The following is a 23522-nucleotide window of genomic DNA, read 5'->3' on the forward strand; positions in this document are numbered from 1 at the left end:
TCCGCCACGCACCGTACGGTGGTTTGCGGAGTATGGATGTACCTTTAGATGTAGACCTAAAGACCTTGTAAACGTAACTACATTCTCCCAGGCCGCCGCACGCAGGGGATATTTTGAATCTTCGGCTCGGCGTCACTGTGGTGGTAGGCGTCTGGAAATTTTAAAGTGTATAGTGTCTTGTATGGCCACACATCAAACATTATGTATTCACTGATGCATTGTTAATTGCACGAATAAATTCCGGAAAGGAACCGATATTATCTTTCACATGTATCTGTATATGCTTAGAATCGTTTAGATGTTTTCTATTAGAGACTTTCAGTCATCTGCACTGACTGTACATACGTATTTTAACAAAAGCTACTAATTTTTGACACACAGGTGGACAGGAGGCTGAAAACGTTTCATTTTGCTGTGCTGTAAAACAGCTCAGATGTCAGTAAGGACACCACACAGTCAGGTATCACCTGTATATTGCAAAAAATGGTTCAAATGCTTCTGAACACTATGGGACTTAACATCTGAGGTTATCAGTCCCCTAGACATAGAACTACTTAAACCTAACTAACCTAAGGACATCACACACATCCATGCCCGAGGTAGGATTCGAAACTGCGACCGCAGCAGCAGCGCGGTTCCGGACTGAAGCGCCTAGAACCGCTCGGCCACAGGGGCCGGCGTATATTGCACACAGCATGAATCGGTAATAATGTAGTGTACCTGACACAGGAAAAATCACGTGATGGTAAATACGTTTTACTTCAAAAATTTGAAGCCACAGTCCGCAGTCATTCTAACGTAATCAACTGCATTTAGCTGTGAACAAAAAGCTATGGCAAATCTCTTGCAGTACCACGCACAAAAAGAAATACGTAAACAGTGGGTGGTTGCCGTTTGTTCATGGATTAAATTGCTATCTTGTAGTTACATACTTAACTGAGTCGATATATTTGTAACATAACCCCAAACAAAGATGTTTTACAACCAAAGGGGTGTTAGTGCACCACGACAATGGCCGCCGAGAAGACTTTAATTGTCTGCTGTTCACAGGAGACCACTTACGGGATTGTGGGGCCTTGGGCTTGCTGTACCTGTTACCGACGACAAATCCGACTGAGATCGACAATTCACGGGTACGACGAGTAAACTACACGACATTAAGTGAGCCGAGACAGGAAGGGCAAGAGCCCTGCTCCCCTCCCCCAGACACACGTATATACATACATCCTTACTATGGGGACAAAACAAAAACAGGAAACACTAACTTCTTCGCACGTAGTCAGAAATGACTGAACAAAACAACAAACTCACCACTTACACCTCACACAGCCACAGTGTACAGACCTGCGTCCACAATCGTACTGCTAAGTCAAATATTGGTACAGATGAATGCACACTTCAATTTTACATCTCGCAAATTTTGATGTTGGCTAAGTTATGAGAGTATGAAGCTACTATCGTTCTGAAATTACATGATACATGTACTTCTAATATGTTCAGACGAACACTTCCGAAAAGTCATATTTCTCTGAGTCGAAATTCCTTGGTAGATGCGCTAAAGCTATGTACAAAGCACTAATACAAACTAGTTATTATTATTATTTTAAAACGTTTTATATATTTTATTATAATTATTTTTATAATGTAGGCCATGTGGCACATTAAAAGTGGGACTGATGGCATGTTAAATTTGGAGGGGAGGGGGTGGCGGGGCTGGAACAGACTGCGACTTTCCTGTCCCCTCCCCCTCCCCCCGCACCAGACCGACTCCACAGTCGGCGCTTACTCTGCGCTGACTCTTGTATGCGGGCCAACAGGAATACTGATAGGGTTGTATATCGGTCCGTGCCTTTGATATCAGCTATCTACCGCTTGTTGCACTACAGTCTGTTAAGAAAGAGCTTGGTCGGCATTATGCATGGATGGTAAAAGATATCGCCTTAGTTCTTTCACAGTCCAATAGCGGGAATCTTGTCCTTCATGGAATGCCCATAAAGCATTAGTTTACTCTGAATTCTTGACTGAGATACACAAGAAGAGACATGTGTGTAGCTTTCGCGTCGCGTGTCGGGGCTGTGTTTCTCTGCAGCCATCCCAAAGATCCGAAAATGAGACATACCGCGGCGTCTGAATATATGGCGAAATCAAAGTCATTTGTACAAAATGCGTGTGACATGCTACAAACGGATTAAAAACGGCAATGACTTTGACAATGCGCTGCGCTCATGTCTCCTCTTGTGTACCTCAGTCAAGAATTAAAAGTAAATTAATTGTTTGTGGACACTGCATGAAGCACAAAGGTTCCTTCTATTGGGCTGAGAAAGAACTATGGCGATATCTGTTAAACATCTGTGCGTAATGCCGACCACGCTCTTACTTAACACACTGTGCATGCTGGTTACACCTCCAAACAGATAGATCGGGTAAGAACTAAAGGAAGTAAACTGTTTCGTGAGCTCCCAGACTGATGGTAGTGTCCATAATTATTCCGTCGCATCTGAGCAGGATATGGGCAAACTGCTTAACGCCAAGCAACCGTTGCGTGGCGCGTTTGACTTTTAAATACAGCATCCGCCCCTCGTGTTAAAAAAACATTCATGATCATTCGCGAGTCACATCTCTCTCTATTAAAATGATGCAGCGCCAGCGCCCGTACGTTATAATTTCTGCAAACTTAAATAAAATTCTTCTGTATAAGTCTGTGTGACAACCTGCGCAATCGCAAGCCGACCGACCACTTGGTTGCAACAGCGAATCCTCAAACAAGTACACCTAATATCCATTACATTAAAGGCACTGAAATTAAATGATATCAGTGCAAAGAGTTTATCTACGTTGAACCCACACTCTAATGAAAATGTAATTACTGTGTATTGTAATTTTATGTCTCATAGAATCTTCTTTGACTTTACAGCCAGCAATCCCTTTGTTTCATTACATATAGTACGAGCATACCCCCTCCCCGTGTGACAGGGTAAGCCACGGACCTCCATCGCGTCCGTTCCCCGAGCGGTGTTATTCCGCCACGTCCGTGGCCAAAACTATGGTAGTAATCCTCCGAAATCGTATGCGGACACGTGACTGGCAACGAAAGTTTGAGTCGGGCCAGAAGACATGCTCAGATAGCCTTCTGTTTTAGGGCAACTGCTCGGAATAATAAAAGGAAAACGGGTCGGAGTTCCGGTCGGGCACGAAATTTTCATCTGTCACTGCATATTCTAACAATCATCCCCTAGCGCTGTCTCTTCCTCTTTTCTAATTAAAAACTATCGATACGAATTTTGCCTCGTGCTACTTATAACTCTCAGTCTACATATACAGACGCCATACAAAGTAACTTATTGTTGTCCTTTTCTTCCTTCTCTGTTGATTTAATAGAAAATTTACGCTCCAGAACCCCTCGACACGAGTGGCCAACATTAAAACAAACACCTTCATTCTTTCACTTGCTGCTGACGGCACTATCGCAAGCTGCGGAAACCCGACAAGCTCAAAAACATAATCGTTACGTGAGATTCGTTTTATCATTTCATCAGTGTTTTCTGAAATGTGATCCACAGAACATGAAGATTTTAAATTTTATTTATTGGTTTCATGCAAAGCCCATTTTCCCAGATTTGTATTTACTTCGAACAGTGGAAAGACAGGGCATTTATTTCACTTCATCACAAAATATAAGACAATATGCAACACAATCAAACTGAAGGGGTCGGTGGAAGAAAGTACTAACACACAAGAACGTAATTTGCGTTCTGTATGTTATACGTTTAGTTAAATTCGAAGATAACAGCACAGATACACTTTTGTTGTAATTTATACACTAGACAGCATTTTCTTGCCGGCCGTGGTGGCCGAGCGGTTCTAGGCGCTTCAGTCTGGAACCGCGCGACCACTACGGCCGCAGGTTCGAATCCTGCCTCGGGCATGGATGTGTGTGATGTCCTTAGGTTAGTTAAGTTTAAGTAGTTGTAAGTTCTAGGGGTCTGATGACCTCAGCTGTTAAGTTCCATATTGCCCAGAGCCATTTGAGCATTTTCTTGCGGTATGTATGAAACTACTGATTACCAGCAATTGGCCCATTCTAACATAACAGATAAGGTGGGTGATCAGATTATTTCTTACTAAATTGAGGGTTATCACTTTTCGCACCGACCCCTTCAATCGTATGAAGATAAGCTAGCAATTGTGTGAGACAACAAGTCTACAAAGAGTGCTAGTCTGGATGCATCATTAAATAAAAGTGACACATGTATAAATATAAAGCTTTGGCGGCTCGCTTCGAGTCGATGCATCGCTTATCTTCGGTTCGCTTCCGCGCCGTGTAGCTAGGTGGCGCTCCGGGGTCAGGAGGTAAGCGAAGCGAGGGAGAGTTGGGTAGCATCAGTGAGGCGAGCGCACCGAGCTTCGGCAAGACTGTTTACGAAGAAGCGCGCGCCACTGGGGGTGCTGCACGCCGGTGGTAGCTCCACGGGCTGTGGGGGCTGGCACCGTTTTGCAGTGGTCGCTATCCTGGTTGTCGTACTGTGTTTTGGTTGCACGTTGGCCGACTGGTAGGACTGATTTTGGCTCCTTCCGTCTCTCCAAATGGTTAAAATGGCTCTGAGCACTATGGGACTTAACATCTGAGGTCATCAGTCCCCTAGAACTTAGGACTACTTAAACCTAACTAACCTAAGGACATCACACATATCCATGCCCGAGGCAGGATTCGAACCTGCGACCGTAGCGGTCACGCGGTTCCAGACTGAAGCACCTAGAACCGCTCGGCCACAACGGCCGTCTCCGTCTCTCCATTAAAGCCATATTTGCGGCCGAAGGTATTACTGTTCAGAACTCTGGATCCAAGCACTGTAATTGCTTCCTTCTGCAACTATATTGCCAACGTGGCAGAGAGCTGGCTTGAGATTTCATTTTAAATGACTGCCTCCACCTGCTTTGGCTCCGGCTATGTGTAATGTGACACTGTTTAAGTTTGCTTGTGAGCCATTTATTTTAGATTCGTGAATTTATTTATACTGAACAGTGATGGATATATCGGTGTGTCCCAGTACTGCCCAGGTAGAATGCCAAGTTTAAACTACGGTTACGTCACTGGACGGGTGTTCTGCTGGGTGTATATGACCTGTTATTTACTCGTGGGCTCACTACTGAAACTCTGATAAACCATAAGCTATCGAAGCTTAATTTGGACTGTTTTAAGTTCTGGAATTTTACGTGTAGTATGCTGCGCAACACTGCAGGTCTTGTTGATGTAAATTTGTGACCTAGCTAATGTTTTATTGCAACTTATATATCTAAGGTTTCTGCGAATTTCTTGTGCTGTTTAGTCAGTAGATTAATTGCATTTTATCGTGTTTGTAAGCTTGTTCATGTTATTCAGGTTTCAAGGTAGTAAGACCCAGGTATTCAGGGCAGGTGTTTGAATTTCTGTCAGCCCCAAGCTTAGTGGCCTGGTGCAGGGTTCTGCTGGAGAAAATTTAATATTCATACTGTAGTTCAAATTTGGCCTCCCGCTCTGTGTTGTTACCGCAAGTTTTCCCTCTTGTATCTCGACTAACGAGTTTTTGTGTCTTAAGTCTGCCTCGCATCCTAGTTGTAATAAACTTGCTTGCGTAGGGATTTGTCTGTATATTGTACCTGTTGCAACTGGTTCACTCAACTAATTGTCACAATTAAGTTGCTGTTCATTGAGGTGGAAAATATTTCATGTAATAACTGAAACTTATTTCCTTTTCATGCTCCAAAAAGTTCATTACTGTACTGTTTGATGTTCTTGCATTTGGTCTGTTATTGTATTGATTAACAGTTTTTATAGGCCTGGTCTTCATTTAATTATATATTGCTCTGACTTTGATTTCACTAAGTCAATATTACTGATAAAATGTTTAATTATTCCTGTAATTGTGATCGAGTTAATTTTCTTAAGTGGTTAAGGGGCTGGTTACCTATGGCAATGAATCTGATTTGCCTTTTTTTTTAAAATAAAATTCTAATGTACAGTTTTGTTTTGAGCATTAGTGAATCTGTGAGCATTGATTTTGATGTTATCAATTAGAGTGGTAAGGCAAATTCTGGATCAATGAATGGTTTAAAGTAAACTTCTTTTAACTGCTTAATTTTTTAATTAAATTGTTCTTTTCTGAATCGTTATGACATATATACTGGTTTGAAATTAAACGGTGTATGCTGTTGAACAGCCTTGGGATCAAATCGTTCCATGTGAGTGTTTTCCTAGAAATTCCTTGGGGCGTAATTTGCCATTCCACATATTATACATTAAAGTCGCCCACCGTGTCTTTCTTTCTGCATATTACGGTTGATGTCAGCAAATACTCTAGGGTTCTCACTAATGGACAGATTCAGGACGCAGGTCTATGTATATCTCAACATTTTACAAACGAGTCGTCCAGCCGTAGGTACCTAGTGCTACCCTGCGAAGCCGGGCGGGTCGCTAGTTTTGGTATGAAAAACTTAAGGACGAAAGTAACGTTCGCATAAAGTGTCACTGCCAAGGAACACAGCTCTATCAAACTAGGACAATACATAGAAGGAACTGAACTAAACACCTGCACCATCTGTACCACCAATCCGACCGTGCTCGATACTGTTCCTGGCTGCATTGCGTATCCTCGTACGGCAAGAGGTGGGAACGCGTTCTTCGATTCCGGAAGACACATTCTACTGCGCACGTTCATACTCGGCCACGCACAACAGCACACCGCCCGAGACTGCGGTGGAGACGGGATTAGCCGGAGCGGGGCACACCCGGCACGAGGCGAGAGGCGCTGGAGGCTGCGAGCGCAGGTGCGGGAGCCGGCGCGCCAGGGGGCCGGGCCGGGCCGGGCCGGGCCGCGCTGCGCGCGCGCCGCGATGACCTCGGACACGGCTTTCGCAGCGGAGCGGGCCATTGGCCGCCATGCCAGAATCTGGTTTGGCAACGCCACACGCAGCAGAGTACCGTTGACCGCCCAGGGCGCGCTGCGTCACGGAAGTTGCCGCACGCTGCACCAAATCCACACGTCGCGCACTTCTCTCCAAAAGCCGTGGCTCGCGTGCGTGCGTCAGTGTCGTAAAAACGTATTTTTCCTCGGGATCCACATCGGAGAGCAGCCCGGCACGATTTCTTAGGAGCAGCAAGTGATGAAATTAAGCAGCAGTACGACTGGAAGCGTCAACTAGACGGGCAACACTGACGACGAAATAATTTGTTACTTCATTTAATTCCTACTTTCCAACACTGATTACCCTAACAAGTCACGAATACAGCACAAAAATATGTGAACTTCTGCAGTAGCAAATATATCAACGATTATAAAAGATACATATGTTCCATTTTTACCACTTGCTTGGGCAAAGTGTGGACTCTGACAACTATCAACTAAACTAAAGCTGTTTTCAGTTGGAACGCTTATTTGGAACCCCATAGTGCTTTACTGGAGACGCTCCTGTTGCAGGTTGTACGTCTTGCTTTCCTTCGAACTGTTGCAGGTGCACCTAAAAGAACAATGATGGTACTTAGTATTTTCAAATATGCAAATCATTCCTAGTTATGAAAGACGTAAGAAGCCAAAGAAAAAAATGTCCTAGATAGTGAGGATCGAGACCCGAATCTTTAAGTTTGTGGTCTGACTCTTACCCACCTACCCCCAGTTACAACGGATAGTAATTAATTATTGTACAAATTGTGCAACAACTGAGCTCATCTTGCTTCTAAACTACAATACATTTAGTTGTACACAGAAAAATAATTTCGAACCAAACCGTACAACGGAAAAAGAGACAAAATGAACGTGAATGTTAAAACAATCCTTCGGATCACTACCACCTAATTTGCGACAAAGGAGCGTTTTTTCGTCTCAAAACATGCATCAAGCTCTTCATACACTTTATATACATTCAAGACACAAGAGCGTGCACCATGGATCAAGAAACACCTCAAGGAACCGGGTCCCACCCTCATTCGTAACTGCTCAATCGTCTCTATCGTAAACGCAGCGAGAGGAGTCTACGAAGAAGAAAAGGTAGATTTGGGGACATGCGGAGGCCGGCAGACGCCATAATCATTCTTGTCTCTCTTCTATATCCAATAGGGCGGTGTAGGGAGAAAAAAGCTATGAAATACCCTCGACTGGAAACTATGCAATGGCTTGCAGTGTATTTGTGAAGACGTTAACAGAAATGTCTGTGTAAGGGAACTAAGATAATAAACGACTTCAGACTACTACTGTAAACGATCAGACGCCAAAGCCGAGGCTGGTCTTGGATGCAGCAGAGCCAAAGATTCTTCGCGGCCCAGTAACTTGCGCCAAACAGACATCCCTGGTGCCGCCGTGAAGCGCGAAGGCACGGCCAAATATCTGGCGTGTAACTTGCCACGAACATGTCGAAGAACGCGGGGCAGGCTGCACTAGCTCTTACCGCAACTAAATCCGATGCCAACACTCCCACAAGAGCTTGGAGTTGTCCTGCAAAAGAAGCTGCTGCGATTCGCTCGCGAAAGTGCAGCAGCAGCCTGTAGCGAAGCGGACCATATTCAGATTGACCACCTGCAGAGAGTGCAAAATCGAGACCTCATACTCGCTTTACACCTCCCTCGGCGGCACTTGAAAGCGTACTGTCCACATTAGCCAGGGCGGTGCACTCTTTCTTCCGCTGTCGGTTCGCTCTGAACTGCAGTGCGGCTAGTGTGGATCAAAGGAACGTTACAGTCAACTGCGTGGAGTCTGAAATCGGACTGTGTGGTAGCATTAAAGACATGACAGTGGATGTATCACAGTTCGTTACCAGGGGAGAGACGAAATTATATCGCAAGTGATTTACACATATGTATCTTACTGTGAGTATTACAAATAACTGGAAGATTTATCGCTGGTAATGGATTTACGTGTATGAAAGGTAGAACTGTGATTTCAACAGCGTGTAAGAGCTAGAAATCATAGTTATTGATATTTCATAATGAATTCCAAAGTGTCGTGAAGCTTGAAATGTTATTTTTCACTACTCGTCCAATCGTTAATAGTTCGTAATCGCAATAACGACTTTGACTAAGGTCGTATTAATGAGGCAACGCGGTCATTGTTAAAAGCGAATACAACCAACGGATCTGAGCTGTACTACTGATTAAATAATCGGCTTGCCAAAAATTAATTGAATCGTGACAGTTTAGCGGTAGAGAGCTTGCAGATTCCACCAGACAGACGGAATGCATTACCTCAGCAAACTTTAAGGTGATCAGTCAGTGGGTAAGGAAAATCTAGACTGTCACAGAACCGACACATCCGCAGCCACGGCACTAGAGTGCATTTTCGGAACGCGATCACGTGGCCACGTCCGCGGCGGACATCGGTTATTCCTCCAATATAGTCATGCAACTTTTTTTTCTTTGTTTCAGATCGCCGCCGGAGAAGACTACCCGGAAAAATGACGCTTGAATGAGCCAAAAAGAACTTTTGAGGTAATAACCCGGACGAACCAAAATTTCACGCTAAGTATATCTTGAGTAATGCACTGCAGCTAGAAATATGCATGGATGCAAATACCCGCAGCAATATTAATACAAAAATGGTTCAAATGGCTCTGAGCACTTAGAACTACTTAAACCTAACTAACCTAAGGACATCACACACATCCATGCCCGTGGCAGGATTCGAACCTGCGACCGTAGCAGCAGCGCGGTTCCAGACTGAAGCGCCTAGAACCGCTCGGCCACAGCGGCCGGCGCAATATTACCATTTCAGACGATAGCGCTGCCGATACGGTTATCCGGCGGTGTACCTGCAGACATCCGCAACAATAATTAATCACTCTGGAGTTAAAACACGAAGTACACAAGATTACACCCAGGATATGATATGGATGGGGCGGAAACTCATGTTAGTTTCATAGTGAGTGGCGAAATAGTTTTGAGATCCACGGCAAATGGTCCTGGGTACGCTTTGTACTAACTTAGCATTCATCTCACGTTGCGTCTTTCTTCGCAGATATACTGAATATATACGTCTGTCTGTGCGCTGTCGCAGTATTTGCGTTGGGTTTGTGAAGAGCTCCGTGAAACCGAACGCGTTGAAGAGATATGCTATATTTTAATATCCACGGATGCGAATGAAAGACTTTCGGGTGCAGTACGGACAGCATTTTTGTTTCTCCTGCGGCGACATAGTCGCGAATAAAACAGAGCGCCACAAAGTGTAGAATAAATTTCTATTGTTTTCGTATATGATCACAAAACTTCCGGTCCTCAGACTACGGGTTTCGGTCAGCGATAACCGTCTTCAGATCTCAGTACTTATTTGCATCTCCATTTTACAGACCCTTTCGACTCTGTCCTTCTGTCATTATAGACGGAAATAAAAGAAATTTATTCTTCGTATCCCTGCAGACCTATAACCATAGTGTACCTAACAAACTTCGAGCTTGCAGTCGGTCTTCGTATAGTGCGCTGCACGATATTTCGACTGGTGACCTGTAAGTCACACTCAGGTGAGCACTCGAACGCCTGCGAAAACTGCCCCCCATTCCACAATACAGTTGGTTGGATGATTTGGGGGTGGGGACCATACAGTGAGGTCATCGGTCCACAATTTCGTGGCGCGCCGTGTGTATTCCGTGCATGAGAGAAGATCGTGGTGACAGGCGGGCAATGCCCTCGCTGCCGGAATTTCGGAACTCAGCTATCCTCTGGGTTGAGGCGCACTCTGTCGTCCCCGTTTAGAGAAAATTGCGGAAGTGATGGTGTTCCAAGCATTATCCAATTGGCACCCGCTACCACGATTCATCAGATTTTCTGCCATGCGTATTCCATGGTCTCATTACTGATGGAGCCCAGAAAAGATGTTGCTGTGACGAAAATTCTTGTTTTATCATACACCAATGAATGTCCTGTGGAGATATATGTTCAGCAATAGCAGACTTGGTTCACTGCAAGAGGCGAATGCAGCTTTGATGTTCAGTGCAGCGTCCTTCCACGGTGCGTGTGTTTTGGCTCATGTAAGCCATACAATAATGACGAGGCACACTGTAAACAACAGACTTCCACAATAAAAAATTGTCCTTCATTGATACCACAATGTCTGGAATCCAAGATATTGGATGAAAAACCACTTTCACCTGAAACTTCCGGAGAACTCTAGCTATCTTGAAAGAAACCAAGGGAATGAAAGCTAGCGATTTTTTTTTCAGCTCCTGGTGTTGGTTTTAACGGATAGTTCCCCGTAATCTGGTCGGTAGAATATTCATTTTCCGTGAATACTATATTTAGTTGGCGAATTGTTTAGGCATGCTACACTGACGGGGAGAAATCGCAACACCAAAAATAATTAATGTAATGTAACGAAATTGCAAGAATGCATTTGTCTAGGTAACAAATTTAAGTGATGAACAATGCAATATCACACGTTACAGTAAGCCTGAGCTAAGCCTTTGCAAATGTGAAATGCTGGTACATTAATAACCGGTGTGACCGCCAGAATGTTGAATGCAAGCATGCGAACGTAAATGCATTGTGTTGTACAAGTGCCGGATGTTAGCTTGGGGATGGAGTTCAATGCGAATTGCACTTCGCGGGTCAATACAGGACGGTTAGTACTGTTTACAGATGAAGCTGTCGTCCGATCGTGTCCCGTGAGAGATCGACTGGAGACTCATCTAGTGATCGATCAGGCCAACGGAACGCATCGACACTTTATAAAGCAATGGTGGTAACTACCCCCTAAGGGGTAAAATGAAATTTTCTGAGGGGTAAAAACTAAACGATTCGACTCTGTTTCAGTCACGAAACTTATTCATATTCAAAAGATTACTTGTTATCACAATCTAATACTGATTATACAAGTTATCAATAATTACTTTTTCTCAATTAGTAATATTAATGCGGTGGAGGTTACGGGTTCCTCACACAGTCCACCCACTACACACATATGTTGTGCTTTATCCTGTATATTGGTGATGATAAAAGTGAGACAAATACGTAACAATTGCTAAATATCTCATGGAAATGTCTTCTCCAAGTTGTAGATAGTACCTGCAGTAGTCTAGAAATTGCTTCATTACTCGCTTCGAAACAGATAAATGAATTAATTGACAGGACGACACCGCAGTAATTACCCCAAGGGCTATTATAGTGCTGTATACAGTTTTATTATTATTATTATTACAGTGGTTAGACACAAAGCATTACCAGACTGACGTCGCCCAATTTATGCCATTTTAGAAGCAAGTGATTTACGAACAGTAAGTATTGCGCACACATTTGAACTTGTTTGGGCCGGCCGATGTGGCCGAGCGGTTCTAGGCGCTTTAGTCTGGAACCGCGCGACCGCTACGGTCGCAGGTTCGAATCCTGCCTCGGGAATGGATGTGTGTGATGTCCTTAGGTTAGTTAGGTTTAAGTATTTCTAAGTTCTAGGGGACTGATGACCTCAGATGTTAAGTCCCATAGTGCTCAGAGCAATTTGAACCATTTTGAACTTGTTTGATTTTAAATGTGGTTGCAGTGTGCACGTAAAGCAACTGCTTCAATGGAGAGGAGTAATCCATAGGGAATATGTTTTGTAGCAAATGTGTACACTCACTCTGGATAGTTAGCTTTCTTTTCTGAGAAGGAGTTTTGGGCAGCACTTGCGAAGCAGCACGAATTCCCTCGTCGTTCACGCTAACACACACACACACACACAAACTAAATATCATTCATCTTTCATCATTTTAAAAATAACAGTGTTCCAAGAAAAGTCTTCCGTTGTACAGTTTAGTTACGTGCTCAAGTTGGTGATAATGTGAGGGAGGGGGGCAACAAATGGCAAGGGGGAGGGCGAAGGGCGGGGGTACTAAATAATGTCTCATTGCGCTGAGGGGTAATATTCTAAGAATGTAGGGAATCACTGCTATAGAGCATGTTGGGTTACAATAGTGTACACGGGCGAGCGTTATGGTATTGGAAAACACCCCCTGGAGCGCTGTTCATGAATGTTAGCGCAACAGGTCGTATCACCAGACTGAGGTACAAATTTGCAGTCAGGGTGCGTCTGCCTCCAATGAGCTCTCGCTTGACACTACTGAAGTCGCAAATGGCGGTGGTTCGGGGTCAGTGGAATGCACATTACGGCTAGAGCTGTCCTTGAAGTAACCGATTTGCAACAGTTCTTTGTGTCACTGTGGTGCCAGCTGCTGCTCAGATTGCTGCTGCTGCTGCCGATGCGGTACGATGCGCCAGACATGATGGTCATCCTTCCCGGTAGTGCCTGGTGGTGGTCCGGAGCTCACTCCTCTTCCAACCGAACATTCTCGTGACCACCGCTGCTAGCAGTCGTGTACAATGGCTATATTCCTGCCAAGTTTTCTGCAGTATCGCCGAAAGAACATCCAGCTCCTTGTAGACATATTACACGACCCTATTCAAACTCAGTGAGGTGCTGATAAAGACATCTTTGTCGCCTTTACGGCATTCTTGACTAACATCAACTCACCACGTCCAATCCGACAGGGAACTACCGCTCTCGACCGTTACAGCGTGCATTTAAAGCAAAATTGATTCGCATCCTCGTTGTGGTGCTACTAGCGCCACTCTTATGCGTCTGGCGCGAAATTTGAATAGACGTAACTTTCATTTGTAGAAACACCTCTACCAGCTTTCAATTATGTCGCACAACTCCTTCTTGGTGCTGCGACTCTTTTTTTTTCAGCGTATCTGCATCCGAGACTCGCGCATAGTTTGCGACGGGTGATGACAACACGACGATTGTAAATACATCACGGTATGTGTGGGCTTACGATAAACTGAACACCCTAGAGACCTGTCATTCTTCCGTCTGACCAAAACGTCCAGCAAAGCACACAACCACCTTTATCTATTTCCATATTGAACTGGATGTTCTTATGGAGTTGACGTGGTGTAAAAACTCCAATAATTTATCTTCTCCATAAGGCCACATTACGACATTATCGTTCACATACCTCCAGTTGGTGCAACCGTCGGTGATTGCAGTGCCCTCTCCCCAAAGTCCTTCGTAGTGTTTTCTGACTTTAGTGTCGGGCATTATTTTAATGTTGATTAGAGATACACAAAGAATAAGGCAATATACACGTGGCAGGGGACAGAGGACCGGAGAGGGTTGGCTGCGGTGAGCAGCAGAAGGCGCGAGACGCCAGCAGGGGCAGGTGAAGAGCGCAGCCAGCCGGCTAGGCAGCTAGGGGCGGTGGGCGGCCGCGGCGAGCGGCCTCCATATTTAATGCGGAAGCCGCGCCACCGGTAGCAGCCCACCCCCTGCCGGCACATTATTACTGCTACTGCTGCTGCTGCCGCTACCTATACTACTGTGCCGTCTCCTCTGCCCTATCCTACGTTACCCTCTGCCTGCGTGGCACGCGTGTGCCGCCTTCAACAGCCGCGCCGCCGTCCTCTCTTCAGCACACATCGCAGATCCGCCACTTGCAACAATTTTGTTTCTTTTTATATCTACTGTCCACAGTTGGAAATAAAGCGACAAGAAAGCTCGGAGCTGTGAACGAAAGAGACGCAGTGTGGAGTGCTATTGCGACCTCCACTACAATACCACTCAAGTACGTGAGTTCCCTAACACGTCGTAGTAACGGAACAAGGAGAATAGATGAAGAAGGCAAGCGTTTATGATCACAGCCTTGTGATCTCTCGCGTTTTCTTGGCGTGACTGATTAATGGTTTACTTCGCGCGTTCAGTCACGTGTTCGACTAAAACCTGCAAACTCTGAACTCGCAGACATTGCATCACGGCTGTAGCCAGTGGCGTTCTACCTGCAGGCCAAAAGACAGTGACGTCGACTACATACCTCTTTCAGATAGAAAACTCTTCGGCATTGTGTAGATGTACCACATTAAAAAAAGCGGCGTAAATAAACCTATACTCCACAAACCACTATTAGAAGCCTAACTGTGGGTACTTTTTTCGTTCCGTTTATCAAGGTTTACTCGCAATGCTTCCAGGAAAGAGCCTTAAAAATGACTGTATATTGCACGCCTCTTTTTTTCGAATCTGATATTATCTTCATAGTCTCTTTGAGAGCGGCTTGTACAGCGATGACGAGCATTCGCAATTTTCACGTGAAAGCTGGTTCGAATTTCCTTAGTAGTTTACGCTCATAATCCCGTGAATACCCAATCGAAAGATGAAGTAGTCTTTCGCCCCCAAATCTGCAGGCATCACTTCCTTCAACATCGGGTCCTGCTTCTGCCGTATCAGTGGTCATTAGAAATAATTCGTTCCTACTTACGTATTGTGGGAAGCATTTTCAAATTGTTCTGTACCAGCTACTGTCCGGGAGAGTTTAATGTAGACCACGAGTGCAGTTCAGTGGTAGTCATTATATCTCTTCAAATGGTTCAAATGGCTCTGAGCACTATCCGACTTAACTTCTGAGGTCATCAGTCGCCTAGAATTTAGAACTAATTAAACCTAACTAACCTAAGGACATCACACACATCCATGCCCGAGGCAGGATTCGAACCTGCGACCGTAGCGGTCGCTCGGCTCCAGACTATATCTCTTCAGTGTTGGTTTAGAAAATGTTATATGATTAGTCTTCCTTATTTCAAGTTTCTGCCACCATTACTGTATACATCATATTCTGTGCTGTGGATGTGTAAGTGCTTTCTCTGATGGCAACGTAACCGCTTAGCGAGTGTAACAGGGTTCAAAAACCCACTTCTTGCTTGTAGTAATTGCCACTCCAGGTTGCTACAATCCTTTATTGGCATCTTAGAAAATGTATCAGACCTACCAAGGGGACTGCCTACACTACGCTTGTCCGTCCTCTTTTAGATTACTGCTGCGCGCTGTGGGATCCTTACTAGATAGGACTGACGGAGTACATCAAAAAAGTTCAAAGAAGGGCAGCACGTTTGTATCATCGTGAAATATGGGAAAGAGTGTTACTGAAATGAAACGGGATTTGGGCTAGACATCGTTAAAAGAAAGGCGTTTTTCGTTGCGACGGTATCTACTCACGAAAGTCCAATTGCAAACTTTCTCCACCGAATGTGAAAATACTTTGTTGACACCGACCTCCATAGGGAGAAACGATCACCACGATAAAATAAGGGAAATCAGAGCTCGGACAGAGAGATACAGGTGTTCGTTCTTTCCGCGCGCTATACGAGATTGGAATAACAGAGAACTGTGAAAGTGGTTCGATGAACCCTCTGCCAGGCACTTAAATGTGATTTGCATGTAGATGTAGATTTATGGAGAGTCTGTGTCACGCTGCGGGAAGAGAGAGAACACAGCAGCTTGAGTCTTGAAATAATATGGAAGTATTTGTTGGGCGCTCCCTCGGACGCCATGCTCATTTATGATGGCGCCAATGTAGGCGCACATACTTTATTAAAAAGCGAGTATTGAGAGCACGGTAGGAGTGGAAGGCGGAGGAAGCTGCAATTCTAACTATTGCCTATCCCATAATCATCCGCGGCTCTGGAGACGACTCGGGGTTCTCAATCAGCAGCAGAAACAGCAGCTCAGCATTGACGTCGGCTATATTCTTCGTCGTCTGCACAGCTACAGTATCGTAAGACTGTTAACTGACAAGAGTATAACTAATATTGAACAGGCATTGCCGAGTGGCTCTTGTTTAACAAACTGTAATGTGCTGCCTCAGTAACTGTTCATTCTTCTATTGAATAATAGAAGCTTAACTAATTTGTAGTTTTGAGAATCAACTCCACTTACTTAAAGTAACGTAAAATTTCACTCGCTAAATTAGTAACTAAAGATACAGCATAAATTAAGAGTGCGCAGTTTCATTTATTCTGTATTTCGCCTAAAGTGTGACTTCTGCTGACTTGGTACGTATTTTATTGCTCCTATGTTAAAAGTAAATTAGTTGCTAATTTGCTTAAAGTAAATTCAGTTCCATCTTTCATAATTATCTTTCATAATTCAAAGTAAATTGCTTGGTTTTTTCCAAATTTTGCAACGTTGCGCTGACGTTACTGGAAGTCATCTTTTAAGAAACAAAGTTTCAGCTGCAGTCACCGATTTAACTTTGCTTTCAAAATTTAGTATTTCAGAATATGTAACTGCAAACTCAATGCTTTTGATTCATTTATTTTCTCGTGAATTATTGTGGTGTGGAAAAGCGTGACACCTTTTGTTGCCACGCCAGTGATTATTTGCTTAATTTTCTTTGCCATTACCTTTCTTAGGGTTTTGAATATTCATTGCCCTAGTGGGCTGGCGACTGTTTAATTATCCTTTTTTTCTACTGATCAAATTTTTTGTATTAAATATTTCGTGGTTCTCCTCCCCCCGAATGCACTACATTCCACCCATTACAAAATTGCTATTAGTATTCATATTAGTTTAGAATAGATTCTTCCTTCAGAAAGGTCAGTTGTACACTTTCCTCCAACAAACCGGTAAAATTTTCCTTCGGTAACAATAGCATTACTCATTGTAAAATTTCATTAGGCATACACGGTCATTAATACTGCAATCCAAAAGACCCCTCCCAATTGTGCTTTACTCTGTCATGTCATTTTCAATCTGTACTCGTATTTTCTCGTGAGGTTATAGGTTTTTAATCAGCCTGCAATCTCTCTACTCGAGTGCATTCTTCCTTATGAAGTCCATTAATTTATTCCACTTTACTCTATCAAAGACTGTCTTCAAGTCAATGAAAAGTGTATAAATTTCCCCTTCTCTTTCAATGTATCTCTCAACTACAGTTTCCGGCGGTCCAACAGCATCTCCTGTACCTTTCAGTCTTCTAAATACACACGTCGAAAAAAAGTTGTGCATCACCTCGGTTCCCAGAGTTCCAGAACCTGTACAGAAAATTGGAATAGAGATCAACATAAACATTATTTCTCCCCTTTTTATTGCTCAAGAAAACCACACATTGCATGTTGTATCATCATACAGAGAGACCTTCAGAGGCGGTGGTCCAGATTGATGTACACACCGGTACCTCTAATACCCAGTAGCAGATCCTCTTGCATTGATGCATGCCTGTATTCGTCGTGGCATTCTGTCCACAAGTTCACCAAGGCACTGTTCTCCAGATTGTCCCACTCCTCGACGGCGATTCGGCGTAGAACCCTCAGAGTGGTTGCTGGATCACGTCGTCCATAAACAGCCCTTTTCTATCTATCCCAGGCATGTTCGATAGGGTTCATATGTGGAGAACTTGCCGTCTACTCTAGTGTAACGATGTTGTTAGCCTGAAGGAAGTTATTCACAAGATACGCACGATGGTGGCGCGAATTGTCGTCCATGAAGACGAATGCCTCGCCAATACGCTGCCGATATGGTTGCACTATCGGCCGGAGTATAGCATTCATGTATCATACAGCTGTTACGGCGCCTTCCATGACCACCAGCGGCGTACGTGGGCCCCACATAATGCCACTTCAAAACATCAGGGAACCTCCACCTTTCAGCACTCGCTGGGCAGTGTGTCTAAGGCCTGACCGGGTTGCCTCCAAACACGTCTTCGACGACTGTCTGGTTTGAAGGCATATGCGACACTCATCGGTGAAGAGAACGTGATGCCAATCCTGAGCGGTCCATTCGGCATGTTGTTGGGCCCATCTGTACCACGCTGCATGGTGTCGTGGTTGCAAAGATGGACCTCGCAATGGACGTCGGGAATGAAGTTGCGCATCATGCAGCCTATTGCGCACAGTTTTAGTCGTAACATGACGTCATGAGGCTGCACGAAAAGCATTTTTCAACATGGTGGCGTTGCTGCCAGGGTTCCTCCGAGCCATAATTCGTAGGTAACGGTCATCCACGGTCCGCCCATGGGCGGCCTGAGCGAGGGATGTCAGTTCCTGTCTCTCTGTATCTCCTCTATGTCCGAACAACATCGCTTTGGTTCACTCCGAGACGCCTGGACACTTCCCGCGGTGTTGACCGTCTAGGCATGGTTGAACTACAGACAACACGAGCCGTGTACCTCCTTCCTGGTAGACTGACGAATTGATCGGCTGTCGACCCCCTCCGTCTAATAGGCGCTCTTCATGCATGGTTGTTTACATCTTTGGGCAGGTTTAGTGACATCTATAAACACACAAAGGGACTGCTGTCTGTGATACAATATCCACAGTCAACATCTATCTTCAGGAGTTCTGGGAACCGGGGTGATGCAAAACTTTGTTTTTATGTGTGTACGTACTGTTCCAAAAAAAGTTGTTCAAATGGCTCTAAGTTATATGGGACTTAACATATGAGGTCATCAGTCCCCTAGACTTAGAACTACTTAAACCTAACTAACCTAAGGACATCACACACATCCATGCCCGAAGCAGGATTCGAACCTGCGACCGTAGCAGCAGCTCGGTTACGGACTGAAGCGCCTAGAACCGCTAGACCACACAGGCCGGCCCGTACTGTTCCACTGCAATACTGTATTTCCCGTCTTCCGTAAACTCTTCTGTTTATCACGCATAACAAAACTTTTGCTGCATGAGGAATCAAATCATAATTTTAAAATCCTTTCATTTCTTGGCATTCCTTTTCTTCTACGTCGGTATCATTATTGCCAAGAGAAAGTCATCGGCCATTCACCTTCTTCATGCATCTTATTACATAGATGTGTTACCTCTTTCACACCACCACTCCTCTAATACTCTTGAACAACTCTGCTAGTAATCCATCAATTCCATTTGTTTTGAAGTTTTTCATCCCTCTTAAATCGCTTTCTACTTCTCTTTCCAGGATGTAGCATCCCTTATCCTCTTCTACAACTCTCATCTCCTCTTCTAATTCAGTATCGTTTGGTTTTTGATCAGCCTCATATAGGCACTCTACATATTCTTGCAACCTTCCCAGCAGTTCCTCCAGTCTATGAATAATAGTACCACAACTTCTTCCCTACTTTTCTTTGCGTCGAAGACTAGGTCAATAACTAATCTATACATTATTTCATATTTTCCTTCATTTTCTAGTTTCTATTTTTCTTTACATCTCTCTTTCATCCATGTCTTTCTTGCCTGTTCTGTTTCTCTCCTTAATTCATAATTCAGCTTTCTCTAAATCCTTTTTCTTTTTTCAGTTCCTACTGTCTTCCTTCTTTCTCCCATCTTACCCTGCACTGTCTTCACCCATACTTCTTCTGCAGATTCCTTAAGGTTATGTCGCATCCTCTCCGATTTCTCGTTTGCACTCTCTTCTTTGGGCCCTTCATTCCATTTTGACGTAAACGTGTTTCCCAACTCAGCATCCTTTCCTTCTTCCTTTAGTCTCTCTATCTCAAATATCTCGCTTGGTTTTCGGCCTCTCACCCTCTTCAATCTTATTTGCAAGTCCGTCACCATCCACTTGTCTTCTGAATCTATGTCTCCTCGGGGGTATACTCTGGCATTCTTCATGCAGTTTTTGTACCTACTCTCGGTTCTAGGCGCTTCAGTCTGGAACCGCCCGACCGCTACGGTCGCAGGTTCGAATCCTGCCTCGGGCATGGATGTGTGTGATGTCCTTAGGTTAGTTAGGTTTAAGTAATTCTAAGATCTAGGGGACTAATGACCTCAGCTGTTAAGTCCCATAGTGCTCAGTGCCATTTGAACCATTTGGACCAACTCTGATATGATACAATCAATTTGATATCTGTCATCATTCAACCTAGATATCCATGTTATCTTCGGCTTCTGTGATGTTCAAACAATGTGTTTTTTAATCACAAGTGTATTTTCTCTGCAGAAATTAACCAGCCTTTAACCCTTACCGTTCCCATTTCCCAATCCAAATCTTCCAAGCACTCCCTCTTCTTTCCCTTCTCCTATTCTGCTTTCAAAACCCCGATTAGACGATGCAGGTGTTTCTTTTTTCTTTATCCATAATTTCTTCAATCTTTTCATAATATTCCTCTACTTCCTCATCATTGTGTTGACTTGTTGGCATGTATGGTTCAAATGGCTCTGAGCACTATGGGACTTAACATCTGAGGTCATCAGTCCCCTAGAACTTAGAGCTACTTAAACCTAACTAACCTAATGACATCACACACATCCATGCCCGAGGCAGGATTCGATCCTGCGACCGTAGCAGTCGCGCGGTTGCGGCTGAAGCGCCTAGAACCGCTCGCCCACAGCGGCCGACTGGCATGTATAAACCAACAAATTTATCAGTTGCATTTCTTGTACTACTGCAGCTGCAGCCACTAATAATGGTGATGATAGTAACAATAATAATAATTGCTGCGTTGATAAAAGTAATGACAGTGGTAGTAAAGAACTTGTAGTATGTAGATGCAGGTATAGTATGTTGTTCCTATTAATAAATTCTGCGACCATATTACGCGTAAAGTACCATACATGCTGTACGCAAATTCATTACTTAAATAAATTAAGATGTCGTTCCTGAAATTCTTGCAAGGTACAGAGCTCCGCGATTCCAAAGCTTTTTCGAAATATTTAGATTTGCATCTTGTTTACCTCTCTTCAAAAGCAGAGATTTGTTTATATCCCATTTCAGTGTAATTTTTGTTCTTCGTTATGTGCTAACTGAAGCGATGCATAAACACATTCCAGCTCGCTACTTCCATGTCAATAAAAGATACGTTTTGAAAACGTCCACTCACCTCAGATGTGGCCGCTGACTCGGCTCATCCTTTTGTCAGAGACCTGCGAAATGCGAGAAAATGACGTCAGTACTAATTAACAGAACTCAGTAACAGCAACACTGAAGAATAAAATGAAATAACGTTAGTTTCCTCAAGTAAAACGAAAAGACAAATATCTGTGGTGACACATTAGTATGATCACTTCATGAGTGTCAAGTCTACATCGCTAGGATCGTCAGCGATTGCCTTAATTATCTTACATATATATGCAATGATACTTTCGTTATTTAAAAACCTGTTAGGTCTGTTACGGTTATTCACCTTATTGCCTACTATTTGCGCGTTTTCGTGGGAAATGCTGTAATAAACATATTAAAGGCATGCTTTGTGATTACAGCATTCTTAACAAATGGTTCGAATGGCTCTGAGCACTATGGGACTTAACATCTGAGAGCATCAGTCCCCTAGAACTTAGAACTACTTAAACCTAACTAACCTAAGGACTTCACACACATCCATGCCCGAGGCAGGATTCGAACCTGCGACATTAGCGGTCGCGCGGGTCCGGACTGAAGCGCCTAGAACCGTTCAGCCACAACGGCTAGCCATTATTAACAGAATTCAGTTTTACCAGCAAGACTGACAGCTCCTCTAATCACAACGGAGATGAGCAAAACACTTTCAGAGTAGCTGTAGTGAAAAGGGAGTAGGTAATTGTTGTGTCTTGCTGTAGCCGCTAGAAGGATAGCGTCGTCGAGTACTGTGTCCGGGGAGCTCCATCTGCACGTCAGTACCGCTCACTTTACATGGCAGGGAAGAGAGTTAGCAAAAGGGCTCCAGGTCAATGGACGGATCAGTGTCTTCTCTGGAATGCGATATCAGCAATTATTTGTTTTGGCAAGTTACCCCACATACCGTGAAACGGATGCCTCTGAATGAACAAGAGTATGCGGGTCGGGTGGTACTTTGTGTGTGTGTGTGTGTGTGTGTGTGTGTGTGTGTGTGTGTGTGCGCGTGCGAGTATCAAAGATGACAACGTTAACTGTTACGAAAAAAATGTTGGGGTTGAACGTCCTATCGATCTCGAGGTCATTGGAGACGGAACACATGCGGGGATTGTGAGAGGATGAGGAAGGAAATCGGCTGTGCCCTTTCAAAGGAAGCATCCCGGCATCTGCCTGGTGCGATTTTAGGCAAATCATGAAAAAATGCGGACGTAGGTTTGGACCATTGTCGTCCTGAATGCGAGTCCAGTGTGCTAGACACTGCGCCACCTCTCTCAGTAATTGTTACGGACGTCCATAATGTTCAAAACAGTGGACGATGATTCCGTTCTGCATTACTTGTTGACTTACCAGCGCATGGCGGGAGAGCTGGTTCCCCCTGCATCTTGTTTGGAATGGCGACTGCCGGTAAGCTGGTCGCACTTTCCCTACAGCGACTTCAACCTCTTCTCCCATGCCTTGTCGCGCTCAGAGCCGCTCAGCAGGAAGACTGTACAGCTTGCTGTGGAGCTCACAGACACGTCTGACTCAATCACACGCTGTTTTGTTTTCTTTTTTCTTTTTTTTTTAACGTTACAGCGTCATATGTCCATTATACATAAGAGTTATCGTTACTTTTAATTTTTCTTGGGCTAAGAAAGCCACTGTCTTCTTCAGGTAGTAAGACAATATCGTTCGTTGGCTCTTACAGAGAGGGACGTTTCGAAAAGTGACCAGCCCCTGAGTGCGAAGGTGGCTGGGAGGTTAGGGCAGCCCCGGACGGGCAGGTGAGCGGTGGCAGCGGCGGCGACGGTGACGGAGGGCGGAAGGTGTGGGTTTGTTTAAATTTAGCGGCCCCACTGCCGCCGCGGCACACGTGCGCGGCGCGTGCTGCAGAAGGCTGGAGACACGTGCCGTGTCGTGGCCAGCATCTGCCGCCGCCTGCCCCCGTGTGCGACATCACACTCCTCATTATCGCCACGCATCTGTCCGGGAATCACCTCCGACGTT

General features: G+C 44.5%; 1 protein-coding gene across 5 annotated transcripts in view; it reads right to left on the reverse strand.

The window, feature by feature from the left end:
- LOC124615399 (myocyte-specific enhancer factor 2) overlaps nucleotides 1-23522 on the reverse strand; it is an 870744-nt gene that overhangs the window by 407069 nt on the left and 440153 nt on the right. For all 5 annotated transcript variants that reach the window (XM_047143243.1, XM_047143236.1, XM_047143235.1 and 2 more), the window contains one exon: nucleotides 21547-21589. The gene's annotated coding sequence lies outside the window, so the exon portion shown is untranslated. The remainder of the gene's footprint in view (nucleotides 1-21546; nucleotides 21590-23522) is intronic.

Source organism: Schistocerca americana, chromosome 5 (assembly GCF_021461395.2).
Source record: "Schistocerca americana isolate TAMUIC-IGC-003095 chromosome 5, iqSchAmer2.1, whole genome shotgun sequence".
In the NCBI taxonomy this organism is placed as follows: domain Eukaryota; kingdom Metazoa; phylum Arthropoda; class Insecta; order Orthoptera; family Acrididae; genus Schistocerca; species Schistocerca americana.